Source organism: Armigeres subalbatus, unplaced genomic scaffold (assembly GCF_024139115.2).
Source record: "Armigeres subalbatus isolate Guangzhou_Male unplaced genomic scaffold, GZ_Asu_2 Contig1797, whole genome shotgun sequence".
Lineage (NCBI taxonomy): Eukaryota > Metazoa > Arthropoda > Insecta > Diptera > Culicidae > Armigeres > Armigeres subalbatus.
The window spans coordinates 21,782-44,756 of NW_026942613.1; the positions used below are offsets into that span (position 1 = coordinate 21,782).

General features: G+C 42.7%; 1 pseudogene; it reads right to left on the reverse strand.

Moving 5' to 3' along the window:
* Nucleotides 1-20,837: 20,837 nt before the first annotated feature.
* LOC134203338 (uncharacterized) lies at nt 20,838-22,070 on the reverse strand (annotated as a pseudogene).
* Nucleotides 22,071-22,975: the final 905 nt, after the last annotated feature.

Here is a 22,975-nt window from a genome sequence, read left to right on the forward strand (position 1 = left end):
GTTGAAAATTTCCAATTTTTGCGTTACGTAATTAATGGATCTTCCCCTACTATAAATACTTTACTGCCAGTTTCAGTGATAAGTTAAATGAACATGCCCGAAGATTCTCAACTCGGTTTAAATTAATCTAATTATTGAAAAGATTAACCAAGTATTTCTTTTGCTTTGAGTTATGTGGGTTCTATTTTCGCCAGCGCTTAATGGTAAAGCACTATAATCAGTATCATGAAACATTTAATTTCCTTAAACTAATTTCCATACAACATTAAAGCAGCTTGTGTTAACTTAGTTTTCATCCAATTCAGCAAATTTTTCAGAGAACACTTAACTTAAAACATGAGAGAGGAACAAATAAGCGTTTTGAACCACTTTACCCATCCATCAAACATAACTTATTTTCGGACGCAGAGATATTCTTGATAGCAGCAATAACTACACGCTAACATTTTCCCAAGTGCCTCCCTAGCGCCATTATGGATCTACATTTAAATACTGCTGAAATGTGCACTTCAATAATAGGCTCTCAATTCCTATTCACTTGTATGGTAGTGCAATTTAATCAGTTTTGATTTGACATATATGTAGGACCAAACCCGGTACACTTTCCCCATTGTCAGCCTAAGTAAAGCTGCTTGGGGACTTACTTTTCACGTTGATGAACGGCTATTGACATGTTTGCCTGCACATGAAGATATTGCGTGAAAGGAGGAAGCGCAGAATTACCTCCGAATAGCTGTTTTAATTCAGCGAGTGAATGCATGTTCAGTCCTGGGCGTAGTCCAATGCCCCGAATAGGACCGCAAGCGCCAAATGTGACAAGGACACCAACCGTATCAACATAAGTTTCTCAAAACTATTCTGCTATTATTATATGCCATATGACACTTTATTGTACTTTTTTTGAGCATTCATTATTTTATTTATTTTACATTTACCGTTTTCCTTGCTGGCAATTTCAAAATTATCTCACAGGAAACTAAAGCCACGCTATACTTCATAATCTTCATATCCGTCGATTTGTAGCCACCCTGAATCCCACGACCTCGGTTTGTTAACCGATGACTTGGAGGCCTTTTCATTGTCGTACACGAAATCACCTGACACCTGACAAACGGTGCTACATCTGATGATATATTCTTCATTAGTAGATCGTGTGTTTCATGCTTATATAATGGGTTATGCATGCATCGTGTATTTATGTAGATCCCACCGGGCTAGGAATTCAGCTTCAGTACTCCGTCCAGTCTGTTTTACGCACAATATCGGAATTGTCCGATGTGCTCGACGTTGTCAGATATATCTGTGGGTGGTAAAGCTTTGATTAGAATTGAGCTCGGATCTGTAAGAGTTAAAATAAATGAATATGTAGTTAGTATAAGGAATGACACCAATTTGGCAGTCTGATTCCCCCTCTTTATATTCCCATCATCAACTCCAAGTGGAATTCCCTATAAAAAGCTGTTACATGAAACAATGTAAGCGGAACGGCTACGGAAACGGCAAATTTTGACATAAATTATATGAACATTGTGTTTGGGGCTTAAGTATTCTACGTCTAATCCATTTCGGTCTAATCTGATATGTCTCAACAGCTTACTGTCTTTGAAGGGTAGATACTGGCCGCATTCCAATCAAGTAGTTTAATTTTTCTGAACAATCACTAGAAACCTAGCGATAATAATCATGCACTGAACCGATCGTGCACGTACATTCTACCTGAATATTCAGGTAAACTCTTGAGAATTCGAATAAGATAGACATCATGTGATGAACGTAGAGTTTACCAATATAAAGGTGACCTCTACCGAGATAAAACCATTGTCACGACCTCGGCCACGACATTAGTTTGAATCTGAGTCAGAATAGAACAAAGTCGCTGATTTTCTCAGCTGTGTTTCATTCATATTTGAATTTTTTTTCAATTGAATGAAATAATTCTGCTGCAGTGAAGAAACGCGCATAGTTGTTATGTGAAAAACCCTCATGCTGCGTTCAATAGCGAATTCGGAAATACCCTATAGAATTCGAGCCAGGATTCAAACCCAGTTACCTTCAACGTGGGTTATCTTCTATTCGTTCTTTTTAATGGTGCGCTAATAAAGAATCCATCATAGCAATCATACAGTTTATGTCACGAGACGAGCCAGCCTAGGGCTGAAAGTCTCACCAATAAAGACAAAATAAATACAGTTTATAAAGGAAGGAGTGCCTAGTGCAAACTATTTCGAGGCGAAAATGTCCTCCTACAACAATGAAAACGCATTAATATGCCTATCGTAGTTACATACCTTTTAACATTGAGTTTGACTAAAGTCTGTCTGTCTGTCTGTTCTCATTCGCAAGATATTCGTATTCACTTCTCGTCAACGAGCCGAAAGGACTTATTTTGATCGTCAGGAGGAATTAAATCCGCTTCGCTTTTGATGTTTCGAACAAGACCTGCCCTTAAATAACCGTAAATAATAGCAACGGTGTGTTTAGCCACGTTTAGCTGAGACCCGGTTTTTGCTTATTTCCGGCGTATCGCTTCCGATTTTCAAACATCCGAGTCCGGCAGCCGCCGCCAGCCGCCACATCACATTTTCTTCCAGCGACACTTTTTATTTAATTTACGGTTCATAATACGTGACCGGCCACCGCTTTTTGGCCGCAGACGGTCACTTCGGATGTGGCACGGATTGCAAACGAATCGGTTTTCTGTGTTGTCCGAGGAATACACAGTTCGCGAAACCAAAATTAAAATATTTATTATTGAAACAAAAATATAAACAAGATTGATTTGTCAAAAAAGTCTACACTCACCATACACTTTAAAATAAATTTACCATTAATGCGAGTAAAAATACACTAGCGCCTCTGGCGGTGCTGGTCTCGTTAGCTCATCTGGGTTGCATGAATTTTAAATCGGTTCTTCGGGACTCCGACGTCCCGGTTATTAGTTCCTGACAGTACTGCTAGTTGAGGATCAGCAACATACTCTGATACGCGATACAAAGACGGCCAAAACGACAAAACTTACCTTTGCTCGAAGGTTGCGGTGCTGAAACGGATTTGCAACAAAACGTTCAAAGGCGGGGACGCCAGAACCATTTTTTAGAGCTGGAAGAGCTATTTGCAAAGCTGTCGTGTCCTGGACTGGACCTTGGTGAACCGGAAATGGTTGCGCTAGTACTAAAGAGCCTCATCGATTTATTTGAGAGCCGTTCTGATGACGAGCTGAAATTGTAACTGGTGAACATAAAGCTTCTAAACGAAGTTGCGAAACGAAGCAATGGACTTTCGGATTGAACACTGAAGGCAAGTTTTGCGAAGAAAAAGGAGCATATAGTGTGCCATTTTTGCAAGAATAATGACCAGAAGCAAAAGGAATGCAGCGAATACAGAAACGGAAAAGAGTAGGTCGCCTAAAACAAAAACGGCTCCTAGTGAAGGATCGTCCGTAGCATTTGCCCTGATGGCGGGAGCACATGCAGATTCTGCTGGACTCCTCGTGGACTCGGTAGCGACCAAGCACATGTGTGACCAGCAAGAATTTTTCAAAAATATGATTGAGAGCGCAGTGGCGGATGGAAAAAATGCAAAGGTGGAAAGTGTTGGCTCAGGTGTTACCATGACAACGGTAAACCTACGACGGTTACTCTTAGCAACGCGCTCTATATACAAATCTTGAAAATCAATCTCCTTTCTGTGCCGAACCTATTGGATAAGGGTGCTGCTGTGATGTTCAATGAATTCGGGTGCAGAATTCTTGTTGGTCAACTAGCAGCAGCAGCTGTCAAGACTGGCGGACTGTATAAGTTAAGAACAACGAAAGAAGTGCTGATGACGGCCAGAGACCACCACAAAATTGATTAAATGAAACCGACGCTGTGGACACAGTGACCCAAATGCTCTTGATGAAATGGTAAGGAAAAACCTCGTGGATGGACTGAAGAAATGTGATTGCGGTGTTCGCGATGGGTGCGATTGCTGCCAGAAAGCTAAAATGTGCCGAAAACCGTTTCCGAAATCAGTAGAAAGAAAAAATCGTCCAATTCTTGATCTAGTGCACACCGATATTTGCGGGCCTGTAGAGAATGTATCGGTGTCTGGATATACAGTCGACTCTCTACATCTCGATGTTCTGTATCTCGATATCTCTCCCTATCTCGATGGTTTCCTCGGTCCCTTCAATCTACATGCATTTGGGCATTCTACATCTCGATAACCTCCCTATCTCGATATCTCTCTATCTCGATGTCTCCTAATCATATTTTGTTCTGGATTCACTCTCTTTATGTCGATATGTTCAAATTTTTAGGCTACTAGACCATTTTTGGAAAATAACAAACATATCAACAACAAGATATGACATTCGTTTTGTTGTCGTTTTTCATAGCAACGAGCTTTTTTCGATCTAGTACCCATTTCAATTTTCCTTCCATTACTCGATCTCTCCCTATCTCGATGGTCCCTTGAATATCGAGATGTGGAGGGGCGACTGTAGTTATATCATGACCGTCATCGATGATTATAGCAGGTTTTGTTTGTTGTATCTGCTGCGAAAGAAGGAAGAGGTACCCGAGAAGATAAACGAATATGTGGCCCTGATAAAAACATAATTTGGAAGAGTACACCAAAAGTCATCAGAAGCGACCAAAGTGGCGGAAGCGAGTTGAGGAACTTTTACAGAATGAAGGCATACGGGTGCAATATACAGCAAGCTACTCACCTCAACAAAACGGTGTAGCCGATAGAAAGAACCGGTATCTAATCGAGATGAGCCGGTGTATGCTGTTCGACGCAAAACTATCACAGTATTACTGGGCAAAGACGATAAGTACTGCCGTCTATTTACAGAATAATCTTCCATCGAAATCCGTTCCTACAATGCTGTACGAAATTTGGCATAGAAAAAAGCCACACGTGACTCATTTGAATATATTTGGTAGTGTTGCACATATCCATGTCGTGAAGCTAAGCCCTGTACAGTCCTAAAGTACTCGTTGGACCACAAAGCATATCGTTTCTTGGACCGATCGACTCGGAATGTAATAAACAGTCGAGATGCGAATTTCGTTGAGGAGGAGGAAACCGTCGTACCCGAAGAAGTTGTCAGTAAGGAATTAGAAAACATGTTTTGTTGTCCATGAAGCCAGCTGAAGTTCTGGCCACTCCACTAGTCAATGAAACGGTATCGTTGGATGCGTCGGACATTGACAATGATAACCCAGATGAAGACGGGAATGTGATATCGATGACAACGCAGGAACGTTTCGTAGATCTTCCAGTGGAACCAAGGGCATTTTACCAGCTCGCTACCGTGATACATTGGGCATGGCATCAGATTTAGTTCCTAAACTATGAAGCTGTGAAGGAACAATCAACGGCCTTGAAAGTGCATTTTGGAAAACAGGGATGGACGAAGAATTCCGATGAATTCACTGATGGAAAATGCAACCAGGGAAATCACAACGTTGCCGTCGGATCGTAAGAAAATAGGATGATGATGATGATGATGATGATGGTAATTGATATAAATGCATATCGGATCAGATTTCCAGAAAGAAAAACGATCAAATTTATTATCACAGATATAAATTTAAATATTTTCTATCACTATACAGCAAAAAATATAAATTTCAGAAACCACAATCTTGCTAAAGCATCCGTAGTGATACTTAGAGCTCTATGAAAAAGCAAAACTTGTGTTACCTTATGCACAGATTTCAAAAGTTTCACCAGGAATCGCGTTTCAAGTCAATTTTCGCTCAACAACTCATATGTATCTATAGTATTCATGATCCTCGATAGCACAGGCACCAACACTTGTAATACCGTTCCGTCGATATCAAAAGTTCTGTTTAACTGCGAAACAATCTACTAGATAGCAAAACTCTGTCAGTATTAATCATACAGAAGTCATTCAAACAGATTAAAATGTCATCAGAATTCATTTTAAGACAACAGGGACTATGTCCAAGGGCCCTCCCCACGGCCTCTGCGAGCTAGGGGGCCTGCCTAGGACGTGGTGGGACTTGGTAGCGGGCTCTGTTAAACCTCTACAAAACGCTGCATGTGTCCGCAAGCAGGTCCTATCAAAGTGACCGTGTGCCGCTCAAAGCACACAGGACCCAAGCAGCACAAGTCAGACAAAAATGGTTGCAGCAACTTGAATGTGACTAAATCTGGTCACATAAGAGATGCAGTACCCTATGTGAAACATGTGTGCTGCTAGCGGAGCCCAATGAGTGCCAATTCGCACATCAGGATCAATGCCAGCGAGATCCTGATTATGGCATTCTGGCACGTGTTAACGGACTTGGTCTTCGATATCGTAATATTGTGAAAGCGAGGGCTGGCAGTCTGACATTCTACTCTCTTAGTAGAGCCGGGTGACACTGACTCGAAACGGCAAGTGGGCTATAATGGCTAGGCTGTCTTCTGTCCCCTGAAACCGTGGCGGGCCTTGTAGCACGCTGTCCAATCATGCCACCAATCTTTGCCTGCATGGTGGGAGTAGGCTCAGATGCCTTTTCCTAATCCCTAACCATGGGTTCATTATAGGCGACTACTCCAGTATGATTCGACGGCTGCCGCAAGGGCAACCCAATTACAATGAGTGAAGCAAAATAATTCTTTTGACTATGCTTTATGCAGACCCTTTTGGCCAAGGGGGTTTGGTGAGGTCTCCTCCCAGGGAGGCGGAGAGCGGAATGACGGAGGCTGCTACAAGCAGCACCGGAGTCTTCCCAGCAGTGACGGGGTATAGCCCTATAAGCACGCTCGGCGGGCCACTACCCGGGATGCGGATGGTCACCGAGCAACTCGATGATATCATCAAGCTCGCGAACGCAAGGCAGAACATCAGTAAGGAACTGAAACAGAACCTTCGGATGCTCCGCCAGGCTGTTCGAGTCGCAAGGCAAGAATAGGATGCGTTTATCAGGCGGGTGGTGGGAAGAGAGTAGGCCGGCAAAGCTACTCAAACCGATGCCTTCTCCTTCCTTGGAGGAGCGATCATGGCTCAAGAGGCGATTGATTTCGCCCTGACGGCCAAGGAAGAAAAGACTGCGCCTAGCCCGAAACGGCTCAGAGCAGAGCCAAACGACGTGCGACCATAAAGGCCAAACGTCGTTTGAACGGAGCAGATCGGGTACAGAGAAGCCCGAAGGGCGTCGACCCGAGAAGGTGACTTCTCGGACCAGAAAGGCGAAAGGCACCAACCAGGCGCAAGTCACCGTGCCGCAAGAGGGTACCAGCCGACCTGTGCCATCAGCACAAGGGACCGAAAATCTCTGGCAGCTGGTCAGTAGGGTAAAGAGGAAGTCGAACGCATCTGGACCCGCAAACAAAGGACAGAGGCGAGGCCTTGTTGGTGAAAACTGATAAGGCAAATTACACTGAAGTCCTTAAATCGATGCGGGCGGCCGAAAGCTTTCGACGCTGGGTCAGGACATGCGAAGCGTCAGACCGGTGAAATGATCTTGATTCTGAGACGCGGAGCGTATGCTAGTGGGACTGACTACAGGAAGCTGTCCTAAGAGGTCTTGGGTGACGACGCCGAGGTGAGGTCGATGGGGGTGGAAGTGACCCTCCAGTGCGAGAAGACCTCTGTACGTCTAGGAGGCGGTCCCTTTGGCACGCAGGTAGCCTACCTACCCTCTTCCCGTCCTGAGCCATAAGTCCCTGGCCTCCTGCACCGCAAGGAAATATGGGTGCGGCTGAAATGGTGGCTCCGGTGAAAACGAAGAGTTACTCGCGGTGGCCAAATACCGGCATAGCCTGCCGGTGGGCCTGTACCGGATTTTGGAAAGCTATTTCCAGAACCGTGTACTATTATACGAGATCGATGCCGGTAAGAGAAACGTACCTATTACCGCAGGAGTTCCGCAAGGTTCAATCACTTTTAGCTATCGATGTCGAGGAGGAGTGTTAGAGTTATGAACCGTAGCAACCAGAATCTAATGATGTAAGCTATATGTAATGAAGAGAACGAATAATTTAGCCCACCAGAATCAGTATACCTAGATGTCTGCCATACTGCCGTAATCTGAAAAAGTGACGTGTGCGCCATTCTACAAGGTGTTAGGCCATTAGGCCGAAGGCCGTTAGGTCGAAGGCCATTTGGCCGAAGCACATTAGGCCGAATGGTCATTAGGCCGAACGGTCATTAGGCCGAATGGTCATTAGGCCGAATTAGTAAAAAGAAGCAAAAAGTGAAAATGAGAAGTTCTTTCTTCACCTTACCCCTTCTTCATTCTCCATTCTTGCATCTTCCCTCTGCTGTCTTCCTTACCTGTCTTCTTCCTTCTTCCTTCTTCCTTCTTCATTCTTCCTTCTTCCTTCTTCATTCTTCCTTCTTCCACCTTCCTTCTTACTTCTTTACTTCCTTCTTCCTTTTTCCATCTTCCTTCTTGCCTTTTCCTTCTTCATTCTTTCTTCTTTTTTCTTCCTTCTTCCTTCTTCCTTGTACCTTCTTCCTTCTTCTTTCTTCCTTCTTCCTTCTTACTTCTTTACTTCTTTCTTCCTTCTTTCTTCTCCCTTCTTCATTCTTCATATTTCCTTCTTCCTTCTTACTTCGTTCTTCCCTCTTCATTCTTAATTTTTCCTATTTCTTTCTTCCTTCTTACTTTGTTCTTCCTTCTTCCTTCTTACTTTGTTTTTCCTTCTTCCTTATTTCTTCATTCTTCTTTTTCTTCCTTCTTCCTTCTTACTTCTTACTTCTTTACTTCCTTCTTCCTTTTTATCCTTTCTTCTTCATTTTTCCTTCTTGATTCTTTCTTCTTCCTTCTTTCTTCTTCCTTCTTTCTTCTTCCTTCTTTCTCCCTTCTTCCTTTTTCCTTCTTCCTTCTTCCTTATTCCTTGTTCCTTCTTCTTTCTTCCTTCTTACTTCTTCCTTCTGTCTTCTTCCTTCTTTCTTCTTCTTTCTTCTTTCTTCCTTCTTCCTTCTTCCTTTTTCCATCTTTCTTCTTCTTTCTTCCTTCTTCCTTTTTCTTTGTTCCTTCTTCCTTCTTCTTTCTTCCTTCTTCTTTATTCCTTCTTCCTTCTTCCTTCTTCCTTCTTCCTTCTTCCTTCTTCCTTCTTCCTTCTTCCTTCTTCCTTCTTCCTTCTTCCTTCTTCCTTCTTCCTTCTTCCTTCTTCCTTCTTCCTTCTTCCTTCTTCCTTCTTCCTTCTTCCTTCTTCCTTCTTCCTTCTTCCTTCTTCCTTCTTCCTTCTTCCTTCTTCCTTCTTCCTTCTTCCTTCTTCCTTCTTCCTTCTTCCTTCTTCCTTCTTCCTTCTTCCTTCTTCCTTCTTCCTTCTTCCTTCTTCCTTCTTCCTTCTTCCTTCTTCCTTCTTCCTTCTTCCTTCTTCCTTTTCCTTCTTTCTTCTTCCTTCTTCCTTCTTATTTCTTCTTTCTTCCTTCTTCCTTCCTTCTTCTTCCTTCTTTTTGCTTCTTGCTTCTTTTTCTTCCTTCTTCCTTCTTTTTTCTTCCTTTCTTCTTCTTCATTCTTCCTTCTTCCTTCTTTGTTCTTCTTTTTTCCTTGTTCCTTCTTCCTTCTTCTTTCTTCCTTATTTTTCTTCCTTCTTCCTTCTACCTTCTTTCTTATTCCTTCTTTTATCGTCATTCTTCTTTGTCCCGCCTTCTTTCGTTCTTCTTCTTCTTTCTTTCTTTCTTTCCTTCTCCTTCCTTCTTCCTTCTTACTTTTTTACTTCCTTCTTCCTTCTTTCTTCTTCCTTCTTCCTTCTTCATTCTTCATTCTTCCTACTTCCTTCTTCCTTCTCCCTTCTTCCTTCATCCTTCTTCCTCCTTCTTCCTTCTTCCTTTTTGCTTTTTCCTTCTTCCGTTATACTTAATCCTCACATCGCCCTACTCACTTCTCAATCCCCAGTTCTCATTCGGCCTAATGGCCATTCGGCCTAATGACCGTTCGGCCTAATGACCATTTGGCCTAATGGCCTTCGGCCTAATGACCTTCGGCCTAATGATCCAGCATCATTCTACAACATACATGTTTTCCATTTTTCTGTTAAAGAGTACAATGAATACTACTCGTTAAATCCATTTTTGGAAAATGGCGTATACGTCACTTTGCCAGATTACGGCAGCATAGCGCCCAAAAACGATTCCACAAAAGCGACTCGGCCAACCAACCCCGGTCTCCTCAACTTCATAAATACTAAAAACTCAAGTCGCATGGTCTTTGGATGGGATTTGCATGTATAAAAACTTTGTGAAAACAATATATCTCAAAATGTTCATACTTTTCAAAATATGTCATTAAATATTGTGTAATTGTTTGTTTGTATTAATTTGATTGTTCCCCCTAGCGACTGCTCTCCGGCCACTGCGCATCCTCCTGTGAGAAAGTATTTCAACACTTTCCTCAAGGGGAAGGACATCTTCGCCGGAGGAAGTCGACCCGAGGCTATAAATTTCCATTTAATCTTAATCTCTAACGACCGGCGGCGATGCGATGGATGGTCACTTTTCGCCGCTTCGTTTCCCTGCGCACAATTGAACTACATAAAGGTGAAACGACAGGTAAAGGTCGGAGCGCCCCAAACAAAATGTTGATACATAATTTAATTTTTAATTTGTTACAGTCTGAAACAAACAAACGAACTCGATAAACATAGGAACGAGAGTTGAGAAGGCTCAGCGATGTACCGCCCTCCTGTTATCCATTGCGATTTACTTTACGATTTCGTCGACTTAAGGCACGAGGTATCCACACTCCATCAGAACAACGGACGAGTTGCTGACTGGTGGCCGATGCTGTCTTAATTGGTGAATAATTGAGTGAAACTGTTTCTTTGATGTGAGAAAGTTCAAATGAGAAATTTATCGCATTTTACTAACAGCTGCCGGGCAATGGGAGCCATCCCGCCGAGAAACGGTTCGTTTCATCGGAAAAGTGCTTTGGAGTTTGGTGTTCTAGCTTTGCAGATATTTCGAAGAAGATCCTCTTCATCTTTAGTTTTTAATCCCCTGTTTTATTCATGTTTGTTATTCAGAGGAATCAATACTATTGTTTCATACTAAAAAAATGCTTACATTACTACAGCTTCTTATTTGCTGGACACACTGAAGACGGTCTTAGTGTTGAGGTCGAAATACGTATCTGTCAAAGGTACAATCAAGTGGTGGAATTAAATGTGTAATGGTAAATAATAAGTAAAGCAAAAACACTCACTTTCCCAGCAGCCTTTCTAGATTTATTGGAAATCATTGTACCCCCTTTTTGTCTACATAACTATGTTCTTCGCGTATTACGGGGGGGAGTGTTGAATGCGCCCCGTCGAAAACTACAACTGCACCCACCTCTAACCAACCGCCACTGATATCCAAATCCACAAATAGAGCCATACGAATATAAAAGCGACAGATAAAGAGTGATAACAAACGTAAACAATCAAACGAGGAATACGGTAGCGTTGTAGTATCTCGTTCACAACTGTTTCGTGATTCTGGTGATTGAACCGCTCGTGAACGTCAGAAATGATGAGGCGCGTTACATGATGATCACGGGGTAGAATTATTGGTTCGGCTGCGTTGCGATCGATGAATACACATGCTTTTGTTCGACAGTTTACACAAAGTACGTCGTTTTCGTCCAGAAAAGCACACCATTGATATAGCAAGCTAGATTTGGAAATCGTTTTAACTGGGTTCATCAACGAGCGGTTCTTCAAGAGGATAGCTATCTCGTCTGAGAAAGCGGCGGACTGAGCACGGCGGAACAGATGGTTTTTTGCGTCGACGTAATCCTTTCTTGTTAGTAGTCCAGACACTCGCGGTTTTCCATGACAGTTGCGCTTCAGATTGTTCATGTATCGCAGAACGTACGCGGTCACACGTAGCAGGTCGGTCCATTTTGAGAAGTCGTGTGGATCAATTACCTGATCAATAGGTTTTGTGTGGAGGAGTAGATGTGGTCGAAGCTCTATCTCGGTATTTCCTCCAGGAAACGGATTCACGGGCCAGTGTTCTTCGTCGTGGACAAGGAACTTTGGCCCACGAAACCAGCGGCTGTCACTGGCTAAGTTCGGGGCCCGTTTCCACTTCGTTCCTTCGTCAGGGACATTATGTTTCGTCGGTACCCATCGCCACTCAAAAACATCCGTCGTCTCAAGGGTTTTCGCTGACACGGAATGCGACAAATTGGATGTATCGTCTATGATCGGAGTGGAGCCAACAGAGTACATCTTTGGATTCCGTCCAAAACATCCGCTGACTGACGTGGATTGAAAGTGATTTTGATATTGTATCAGCTAATCGCACGCCGATTACTGCAGCTTGAAGCTCGGACCGAGGAATTGACATGAACTTAAGCGGCGCAACTCTTGTTTTCGCGCTAACCAATGCGCATTCAACAGTATCAGCGTTCTCGAACCGTAGATACACTGCTGCAGCAAAGCCATTTTCGCTTGCATCGACGAAAGTTTGCATTTGTACTACGGTAGCTATTCCACTGGGTGTTAAAGTTCGATTGCAGCGTGGGATTTCAATTGTTGCTATCTGCGGGAAGATCGTAAGTCATGCCAACCATTTCTCATACTGCGGATCTTCAATCGGGTCATCCCAGCCGACTGATGTTCGCCAGACCTCCTGGAGTAGCACTTTCAAAAACATCATAACGCGTGCGATGAGTCCTAATGGGTCGTACACCATCATTAGCGTACGTAGAACTTCTCTTTTCGTTGGACGACGATTCCCTGAGATGAGTTCTTCGTCATATCGTGTGGAGACCTTGTAGGTGAAACAGTCTTGCATCGTATCCCACCACATGCCTAGCACCTTTTCAGAGATACTTTCCTCGCCGATGTCGAGATTTTTCTCCTTCATCGTATCCTCATTAACCGCTTCCAGGACGTTACGAGAGTTCGATATCCAGTTTCGCATTTCGAAACCGGCCGATGCGTGGATATGTTTCACGTCCTTTACAAGCTGGATTGCTTCCTCCTCAGATTCTACGCTCACGAGCACATCGTCCACGTAGTGCCGTTTGACGATAGCGTTCACAGCTTCCGGGTAATCTCGCTCGAACCGTTTAGCGTTAGAATTCTTCACGTATTGTGCTATGCTAGGCGAGCAGGAAGCACCAAAGTTTATCACTTGAACTACGTAGATACTCGGCCCGTCGCTTGGTTGTCGTCCATCCAGAAGAAGCGCTGGCAGTGTTGGTAGGTTTCATGTATCATTACCTGATGGAACATCTTGCGGAGATCACCACACATGCTACGCGAAACTCTCGGAACTGTAGCAGCACGGATAGAATAGATACAAGCTGATCAGGTCCTTTCAGCAAAAGGTATTTAGTGACACTCCGTGGGCAGTGGCTGCGACATCCCACACGAGTCTCATCTTGCCGGTTTGTTTGGGTTGACCACCGGAAAAATAGGAAGATACCACACGCGGGAACGTGGGTTTTGTTGCTCTTCCACTGTTAACTTCCTTATGTAGCCCTTGCTAATGTGATCGGTGATTTTCGCATTTAATGCTTCGGATAACACGGGGTCTTTGTTCAGACGATTTTTTAAACACTTCCACCGCCTCAGTGCCATTGCTTTGCTATCCGGGAGTCGGACTTCCTCGTACTTCCAAAGCCTGATTCGTATCGGCCATCTATGCGTCGAATAAGTGTTTTCTAAGAGCATTTGTGCTCGTTGATCCTGCTGCGAAACCAACGCCTTGTCCGATTTTACGACACCGAGGCTATCGAGCGAGAAGTCAGCCTTAACACCTTTATGAAGGTCTTCGTCTGAATCTCGGTTACATTCGCATACTTGCGTGCTGTGGTAGCTCACATACCGTTCAGCATTCTCCTGGCTGGTGTTATTTCCAAAGACGATCCAGCCTAGGCGTGTCTTAACGGCGATAGGTTCATGGTCCTTTTCTTCACGGCTCTTGATAGTATGACCAAGTCTAGCGTTGACCAGACCAATAAGGATTCGGGGACTGACGTCGTGGTATGACTCGAGAGGTAGCCCTGTCAAGTACGGGTATTTCTTTTGGAGTTCCGCGAGCAACAGAGTTTGTGGACGAATTTGCAATGGAGACATCGTGTAGACACCTGACAACTCGTATTTCTTCGAGCTATGCACGCCGGATATCTGCAGGTTGACTCGTTGTGACTGGTTCTCCATTTTTTGCGTTCCGCCCGTCCACTTCAAACAAAGCGATTTCGTTGGTCCTTGCACCCCTAACTCATTAGAGAGGCTCTGTTCAATGAATGTGAGCTCAGATCCATCGTCAACGAACGCGTATGTGCGTATCGTCTTCTTAGGCCCATACAGCATGACCGGAACGATTCTAAAAAGGATTTCAGATTGACCTTGATGGACGTTACAGCTATGGTCAGTTCCACTCGTCTCTGATTGAGAATTGTTAGGGATCTCTGTGTTTGGTCGTGGAGCCCTTGGAGTTTCATGTTTCCTCGCATTGTGCAACAGAGGATGATGGAGAAATTCACATCCGTTTGTTCCGCACTGTTTCGATTGCTTGCATGACCCATTGTGCTTTCGCAAGCATTTCCGGCACAGCTTACACTCCTTTACAGTTGCCCATCAGGAATCCTAGCTGAAATCCTCGAAACGCTTGCACTTTGCTACGGAAGAACAACTCCCTTTACAAACTAAACACCGATCCTTATTCGGCTCCTTTGCACCGGACGATTTCGATTTGTTGGACAATTCAAGCATTCTACCTGCAGTTGACTCGGAATAAAAGTTAAGGAACCCATCCTTTTTAGCACCACGGTTTCGTTGATCGCGACCCGTGTCCACCATAACCGCACTTGCATCTTCTGCTACGATATACAGCCAAGAACTGAAGGTGACGAGGTTTGGGTTTGGCATATTCCGGGCATATCTCGCCCAATCTAGTCTTAATGGTGACGGAAGCCGCTCTACTAGCTCGCAACGCAGGGAGGCGTTGAAGATAAAGTCGTCGACTTCACATGATCTGATTGTAGCAATCATGTTCTTCATAGTTAGAGCAAAATTTACCACCGTTTCAAGTTTCCCCATGTTCGGCGAGGGTAGATTCCTAATCTTCTTTATGATCGATTGTACGATTTCTTATGGACGTCCGTAAAGCATTTTCAGCGTGGACATCACATCTGCTACGTTTGTCGGATGAAGTAGCTCACATCGCACTGCCTCCAGCGCTTTTCCTTTCAAACATCTACGTAATCTCAGTATGTTCTCCTCATTCGTGAATCCGCACAGCTGCGTAGACGAGTTGAACATGGAGTAAAATAGAGGCCACTCTTCCAGCTGCCCACTGAACTCGGGCAGATCCTTTGACACCGCCTGTCGTGCTGCAATTTGACTTCGATTAAGAATGCAGACGGCCTACTCGGAATTTCTGGCTGACGTACTTAGTCTCGGAGGCTCCAATCGAACCGGAGTCGACCGCTGGCCTGGAATGAATTGGTTGTCCTCATCCAGGGTACCAAAATTCATCGATGGGGCGAATGATGGTCTGGCTCCACATGCTTGCTGTATGCGCGCGTGATTATACATATCGTTAAGCTGACCGTTGCGTTGCATGATTTGATTCAGTTCCGATGCGAACGCATTGAACGAAAGTGCGTCTGCTTCTCTTGCTTGTTGTTGACGCTGATTGAAGCAAACTTCTGGCGTCACCGCTGGAAGGAACAATGTCCCATCTGATGGCAGGGCTTCAAACCGTATCCGCGGACCTGCTGAGCTAGACTGCGGCTGTGCAGCTAGCGGTGGACAAGAATTTTGCGCAAAACGATTGTGCATTGCACCATGATTCGATTTCACGAGCGGTTGGTTTGCTGGGCGGATACACAGCGGAGAATATTCACTCTGGTAACCCTGATCGAAGCGATTGTTGCGAATAATTGGTGGATTTTGCTGATACTGAATATCATCCGGAGCTTGGTGCTCCTCGGGCCTTTCCGATGGATTCAGCGTTTGCCCATCTGCATCCTCTACCGCCAATCCAGAATCTTCACCATGACGTTCTGTCTCTGATAATCACTGCTCGATTTTCGATGCGTTGTCTTCAAGATCACCAGCCTCGGTAGACGTCTCGCTTCCGTACTCCTTCAACAATTGGTACTTTCGCTCGAGGTAGCGCTTTTCCATCTCAAACTGCTCTTCTAGCTGCTTCATTTCCAAATCCCTGATCCTCCTCGTTTCGCCTCTGTTCGAACTTGTTGTACTCTTCGGTCGACTTGTGCCACTATCCCTTTTTGCCGGCACGATTTGTCCTTGCTGCTGGTCATTTCGCTGGGTGATACTGGTAGGGGGTTAATCGCAGTTGGTGTTGAACCCTTTGCTGCTTTGCAAATAGGGCAGATCCAGGACACGTTCGCCACGTCATCAGTAACATCGACACATCTTAATGGAACCACTGCTTGCAACCATCACCATCACACTGCACCATTTGATCACTGTCACGCTCACTACACAACTGACAATGGAAATCTTGTTTCCTTCTGACATCGCGTACCGGATTTCGTTTCACGTTGAACACGGACTGGTTTGACTTCTTGACATGGGAATCAATTTTATGAGCTTTACTATGTTCTCCGGTACAGCCTGTTCCAAGTACCGATGGAGCTAGGTTCGAATTTACCTGCGATTTGCTGGGGACTTGGCCTGCGATGACCAATGTCTTCGCGGTCTCAACTGTGCCGATAACGTTACCTGCTGCATCGTCTGTCGTACCAGTTGTGATAGCTGCCCGTCTGGAGTTGGTGGATTTCTTCGACATTTTTAAGCCACACCGTAAAAGAATTTTATAAGATGTTGCTCCCAACGACTGCGAATCAAAATTCTATGAACTTCCTTCCAAATAAGTTTATTTCTTGGCGAAAGTTATAAAATTTCTAACGAGAAAGTATTTATATGTAGTTAGGCTAAATTTCAATAGTTATGCAAATTCATCTTACTTTTAGTGATTCTGCTGTTTTCAGAGTACAAAATTTCACCTATTGACGGTACAGCATCACAATAAATATACTTGCAAGTATGAACCCGTAGGAACCTATTCATGTGCATATTTATATTAGGCTTTAGGATTATGTTTTAGATTGTACTAAGTTTTGCTCACCTTTTCAGAGCTGCGGCTAGTAGAACGCAAATATAACTTGTTAAGTATTCACCTACTCTAGCAGCACAATTCACGTTGATTTGGTTGATATAACTCATATATGACCAAATTTAGTACAAATGAGTATAATAGACCGATTTACAACATGTGTGTTGCTCGGGTAGTACTGCTAGTAGTTCACTTTCTAGGTTAAGAAAATACATAGGATAAGAATATGATTGCACTTTACACTTAATTCTCACCTTTTACAGTTATATGTAGTACTTAAGTACACTAGATTTTGTTTTTACGCGATTTACATTTTCTCAATTTTCCACTCATCCTAAATGTTTAACGTATATTAATTACAATGTGATTTTTCTTTGATTTATTCTGGATTTTTTGAAACATGTTGCGAAGAGTTTGGTGGCAAATTGAAGTCACACGATCAAAAATACGAGCGAAAAAAAATCGTGTAAAAACAAAATCCTGTGTATATATAATTAGCGTATAAGCAATACTAGATATAGAAAGTAATTAATAAAATTATCATACATTAAAAAAAATCTTTCTGTGACATGCGTTGTAAGGTTGTTTATACCGTCATTAGTTTATTGATTTGATTAGGTTACTCAATTCAAAATTATTTAGAAACCATTTTTATTTAATTTTGCAACTTTTTTATACGAGCAAAAACTCTCTGTTGAACTAAAATCTTCACAATATCCCCTAGAAATGCATTTTCAACCTATCTAGCTTAAACAATCAAGATGAGATACATTTTATTCCTTTGTAACGATCCACGTAGCTGAAGTAAGTCTATAACCTAAGTCAATTAAAATTGTTATCGAAATATTCCAAACCCACACCAGATGATGCCTTCTGCAAACCGAATTAAACCTAAATCTATTTTTACCATCAAGCCAAGCGCAGCTGCTAAAAGCGAGAAAAACAAATCCATGACAAATCGTCGCCAAGTGTCCTCGATTTGTTTCCATTCCACCCGTGCGACCCCGAGCGAAATATGGTCCGGTAACTAAATCCCCTAAATCACCCACTTTTCCACCACCTCTCAATTTAATAAATCATTTTTCTTCGTTCGCGTAACGATGTGCCCGCTACCGTGCACCATCTCCACGGTAACATTGCACATTCCTAGCTGGTTTGCGAACTGCGCGTGATTGGGAAAATCCCCAAAATGCGAAGAATATTGCTATTGCTTCCATTCTTTTTTATCGATGCTCTTTCCGTCTTTTACTTGGTAGCCCCACTCCACTGGCACTGGAGTCAAATGCCACGAGTGGAGATATCTCGCCGTTTCCGCTGGATTATCGCATTTCCGCCATTTGGGGTCAATCGCTCACCTTCGTGGTAGGTACAGTTTCATTCGATTAATGGAATTTTCCCTTCATTATTTTTAGCACGACAACGAAGTTTATTTTTTTTTTCAGAGATCAAACGCGTTCTTGAACGATCACGCGATGATTCACTTTGGTCATGCTGGGCTGGGAGTCCGAAAAATGTGACAATCTTTCGAAAAATTATGAAAACCAGCAAACCACGGCTGACTGTTTTTTGGCATGAGCTTCTAACAAAGCGACGAAATTGTAACCATATTTGCTCATTGAAGTTCGTTTTTATTCCAATTAGCGAAATAAGATGCGATTGCAACGTCAAATGAATGTCAGCGTAGTTTGACACCAAATTCGGCCAAGACTGCTAATTCAACCGGAATCAATTCATACAATCGAGGTTTAATGTTAGTTTAAAGTCACACCTCTTGGACCGAATACCAGATTAACACCATTTGGCGGTCACCGTGTGGTCGTCATCATCGACATCCTCCCTGCTTTATCGTCATGAAAATCGCAATTGGCGACCGCTAAACGATTTATCAACGGAATATTGAATCGATTTTTATAGACCCATCGTAAAATTGAAGGCAGGAAGGGATTAGATAGCTTTTCTTTGAAGCAAACTCAGCGTGCTTGTGGCGGCGGGGCGCACACGGTGGGCGAGCCACCAGAAATCATGAACTTTTGAAAGAGTCGGCTCGGATTGAATGTCTAGCCACGTGCTACGTCCGGCAGGGGAGCCAGGAAGGTTTTATGTAGTACCGTAATAAATTAATTTTATTACACCTTAACGTAGAAAATACGTTTCTCCGTCGCCGCTTTGGGTTCTCTAGTGGGGGGCGGGAGGAATGGGACGGCGTCGTTGGTCAAGTCATAAGTGGTTTACGGGATTTCCATTTCGGAGTTTTCGTAACCTATACCGCAGTGGATGTTGGTAAACCTAAAAGGAGAAACAAGGGGTCATAATATTTAAATTTTCAATTCAACCAGCTTAATGTGAGTACTCCAGTAAACAGCAATCAGCGACTATAATAATAAAGATTAAAAAGGAATTTGATGAAAGATGTAAATTATGTTCAATTTGACCGCAGTTTAATCTGTTATGGATAATTGATTTGAAAAGTAAGAATCATAATGTGAATCTGAATAGCTCTCTCAATGAGTTTAGCAATCTCAATATAGTCGAATAGAAGTGTCTATGACCTTGTTTTCCGCGAAGTGAGTGGGAGTGGCTTGAATATTTCCTCGTACTCCCCACTCAAACATTTCGTAAAGTTTCCTTTTGCGGGTGTAAATGTTTGCATTTCCCGTGCACTTGGTGAGCACCAACGAAACAAATTTTAGCACCTTATTCAGTTACCACCTAAATAATATTGAGTACGCAATCAAGTTTCACTTGACTTTTGACGAGAAAGTGTATGCTTCAGAATGTCAATAATTTCCAAAGAACAACGTTAACTTTTGTTATTTGTTTCAACTCAGTTTGGAATAAGGCACCTTAACACGTTCTACATTCCGTTTCTTTCCTTATAATCGCAAATTTGTGTTTTAAGTTGTTTGTTCCAATTTAACAAATTTGTAAAATTCCTTCGATATACAGCCAAAGTTTAGAAATTCAACGACAGGCAGATATTCCTATCAAACAAACAAACATCCGATATTAATAAAACCGGGTTGAATTTTACAAGCTGGCGCCTTATGAATTTATTTCTATTGAAAATAATGGTATGTTCAATTAATCATTGCATTTATTTGCATACTTCAAATATGTGCACCATAAACATTGAAAATAACCAAATATTTTAACCTGTGAATTTCTGAAGAACTATTCTGGGAATTTTATAGCATTTTTCGGGAAATTCAGGATAATTATTCTAGTAATCCTGCATAACTTCTTCAGGAATTTATTGGAGAATTCTTCCAGATATTTCTCCAAGAATCCCTCCGGAATTTATTCAAAAACTCTTCAAAATACTTTTTCAAGAATACCATGAAAAGTTTTACCTAACGTTTCCCATGAATTCAATCAGACATTTTTTTATGATTCTGTTCAGGGATTTTTCTAGGAATATCTCATGGAGTTTCTTCGTAAATTCCTCTTATAGTCCAATAATTCGACCAGCAGAAAGTCCTGCGTCTAGGCTCAATTCATGGCACGGGGTAGGAAGTTTTGACTTCCCCATATATCGAGATAATCTTATGACAAAGGAAAGCAAAACTGTTGGATTAGAAATTGAACTATTAATAACAGTTAAGTTCTACGAAATTTAACACGCAGAAATGCTAGGGATGTATTTATCATCCATTGATCTTAAAAATCACTCGACTTCTGAAAAGTGAATTTCTAGAAAATCTAAGAAAAGAAGCTTCCCAGACTTAGGGTAGGGGATACCTTCACTGACTTTTTAAAAAACTTTTTATTACAATAAACACTAACTTTATTTACTACACTACTTGCACTGACCAGAGCACTGATGAAAAAGAGGCCGAGCCACGCTGTTGCTGGCAGTTTTATAATATAAAACTGCTGACTCGGCGATTGTTCCGGCACCTTCGCTGATTGGTGCATACACGTGGCGTGATGCACCGTACGATTCGCTAACGGCTCCCCTTCCAGTTGGAAGCCGCCCTCGGGTTCCTTCTATAGCTGCGGAAGAAGCGGGATGCTTCTCGACTCGGGACGCTCCTCGGACGGATAATTTCGCTTTATCTCCTCTGGTGTATTCGATGCGAAGAGTGTTTTCAAAATGTAGAATTTAAATGTCATGGCTATGGCTGTTCCCAATATGATGATCAGTAGCGTTGTCGATGTTGCGGAGGTTATCCACCCGTAGATGTCTAGTTTCCAATGTATGTTCTCTGTTGTTAGGTTTAGGAGTTCTATGTGGTTGCGATGCTCTAAATGCAGTTCCTGTAAATGTGCCAATGGAATATGGTTTATGATTTTGGTCGGATTTACCTTAATTCCAGTTATTGGTGTGAAGGGTGGTATCTCCACGTTAGTACTGGAATATTCGACGTCATCTAATTCTAAAGTACAGTGTGAATGCTGAATAAGATTTGGACCACTGAGGGACCTGGTAACTGAACAGTTGGATGTCAAAGTTATATTGTGTCCGTGGATTACAATATTGCCATCGTTAATCTTCCGTATAATTTTACCTCCATAAATACGTTCTATAGGGCAATCAGCTGTTTTTCCGGAGATTAACTTTTGCATACACTCTGTGAGTGGTTCCAAACTGCTACTGGAACATACATACTTTCAGATAAAATGGTGCTGGTACATGAATGCGGTAACCATCTTCAATTACTGCTTCGACAAAGTTGAGCGTATATAATGCTCCTTCGATTTGGGGTATTTTGAGTACGTTGATGATGTTATCTTTGTTGAACATTGCGTAAGAGCTTGCAATATTCAAAATGCTGTCCACCGAGTTAAGTCCAAAGTCGTTGTTGCGAAGGATTCGTTGAATGGCTTCTAATTCTCCTCCTTGGATGATGCGGCTACTTGGTATGCTACGTCTGGTCAGTGTAAGAGATTCCTCGACTACTTCTAAATAATATAATAGTTCATCTAATTTGAATACAAAATTGAGTGAATCGAAACTTTTGAATGTAACGTTTTCTAACTTCTGCGCATTATCTATCAGAAAATTGAAAGTGTTTGTAAGATTTTTCATTCGGTTTTCAAATAAATGATTAATATGTACCTGATTATTGTTTGCGACTATTAAGGAATTTATAGAGCTATTGATAACTTTCAAATCTTCCGCGTCAGGACTCCCTGATACGTATTTCCAAGCCCTACCGAGTGATTCCCATCTCTTGAATCTATTCTGAGGCGTAATTCAATCAAATGTTAGATTGATTTGGTCTATCTTTTTCCTAATAACTTGTTCGAAAAGCGAATCGGTTAGATCAAAACTCAGTTCAATCAAAGGTAATTGCCTATTTCCGGGGATTAAACCACCCGACTTGGACGTTAATTTACAATGTTATGAAAACTCATATGTGAATATGTACGTTATGTGGAAGGTATTGATTTGGAAAATGTATTGGAGGTAACCACTTTCCCTTCGATGGGACTCGAACCCATGACCCTACAGTACGCTAGACTGGTGCTCTTAACCAACTAAGCTACGAAGGACCTCCGTCGGCCTTCGCAACCTAGCGGCTACTGAACGAGCTCGAGATTCCCAAATCGGACGCATAGTCAAATCACTCGCAATCCATTTATCAAGCCAATACTTCCACATGTGTATTATACACGTCCACATTAGAGGAGCGTGAGTATTTAGAATGTCTGGCGGCTATATACATTCTTCATCAGCAACGGTACTGATCAAGTGAGGTTGTGTAAGCTATAAGGCTTGATAAATGAATTGCGAGTGATTTGACTATGCGTCCAATTTGGGAATCTCGAGCTCGTTCAGTAGCCGCTAGGTTGCGAAGGCCGACGGAGGTCCTTCGTAGCTTAGTTGGTTAAAGCACCAGTCTAGCGTACTGTAGGGTCATGCGTTCGAGTCCCATCGAAGGGAAAGTGGTTACCTCCAATACATTTTCCAAATCAATACCTTCCACATAA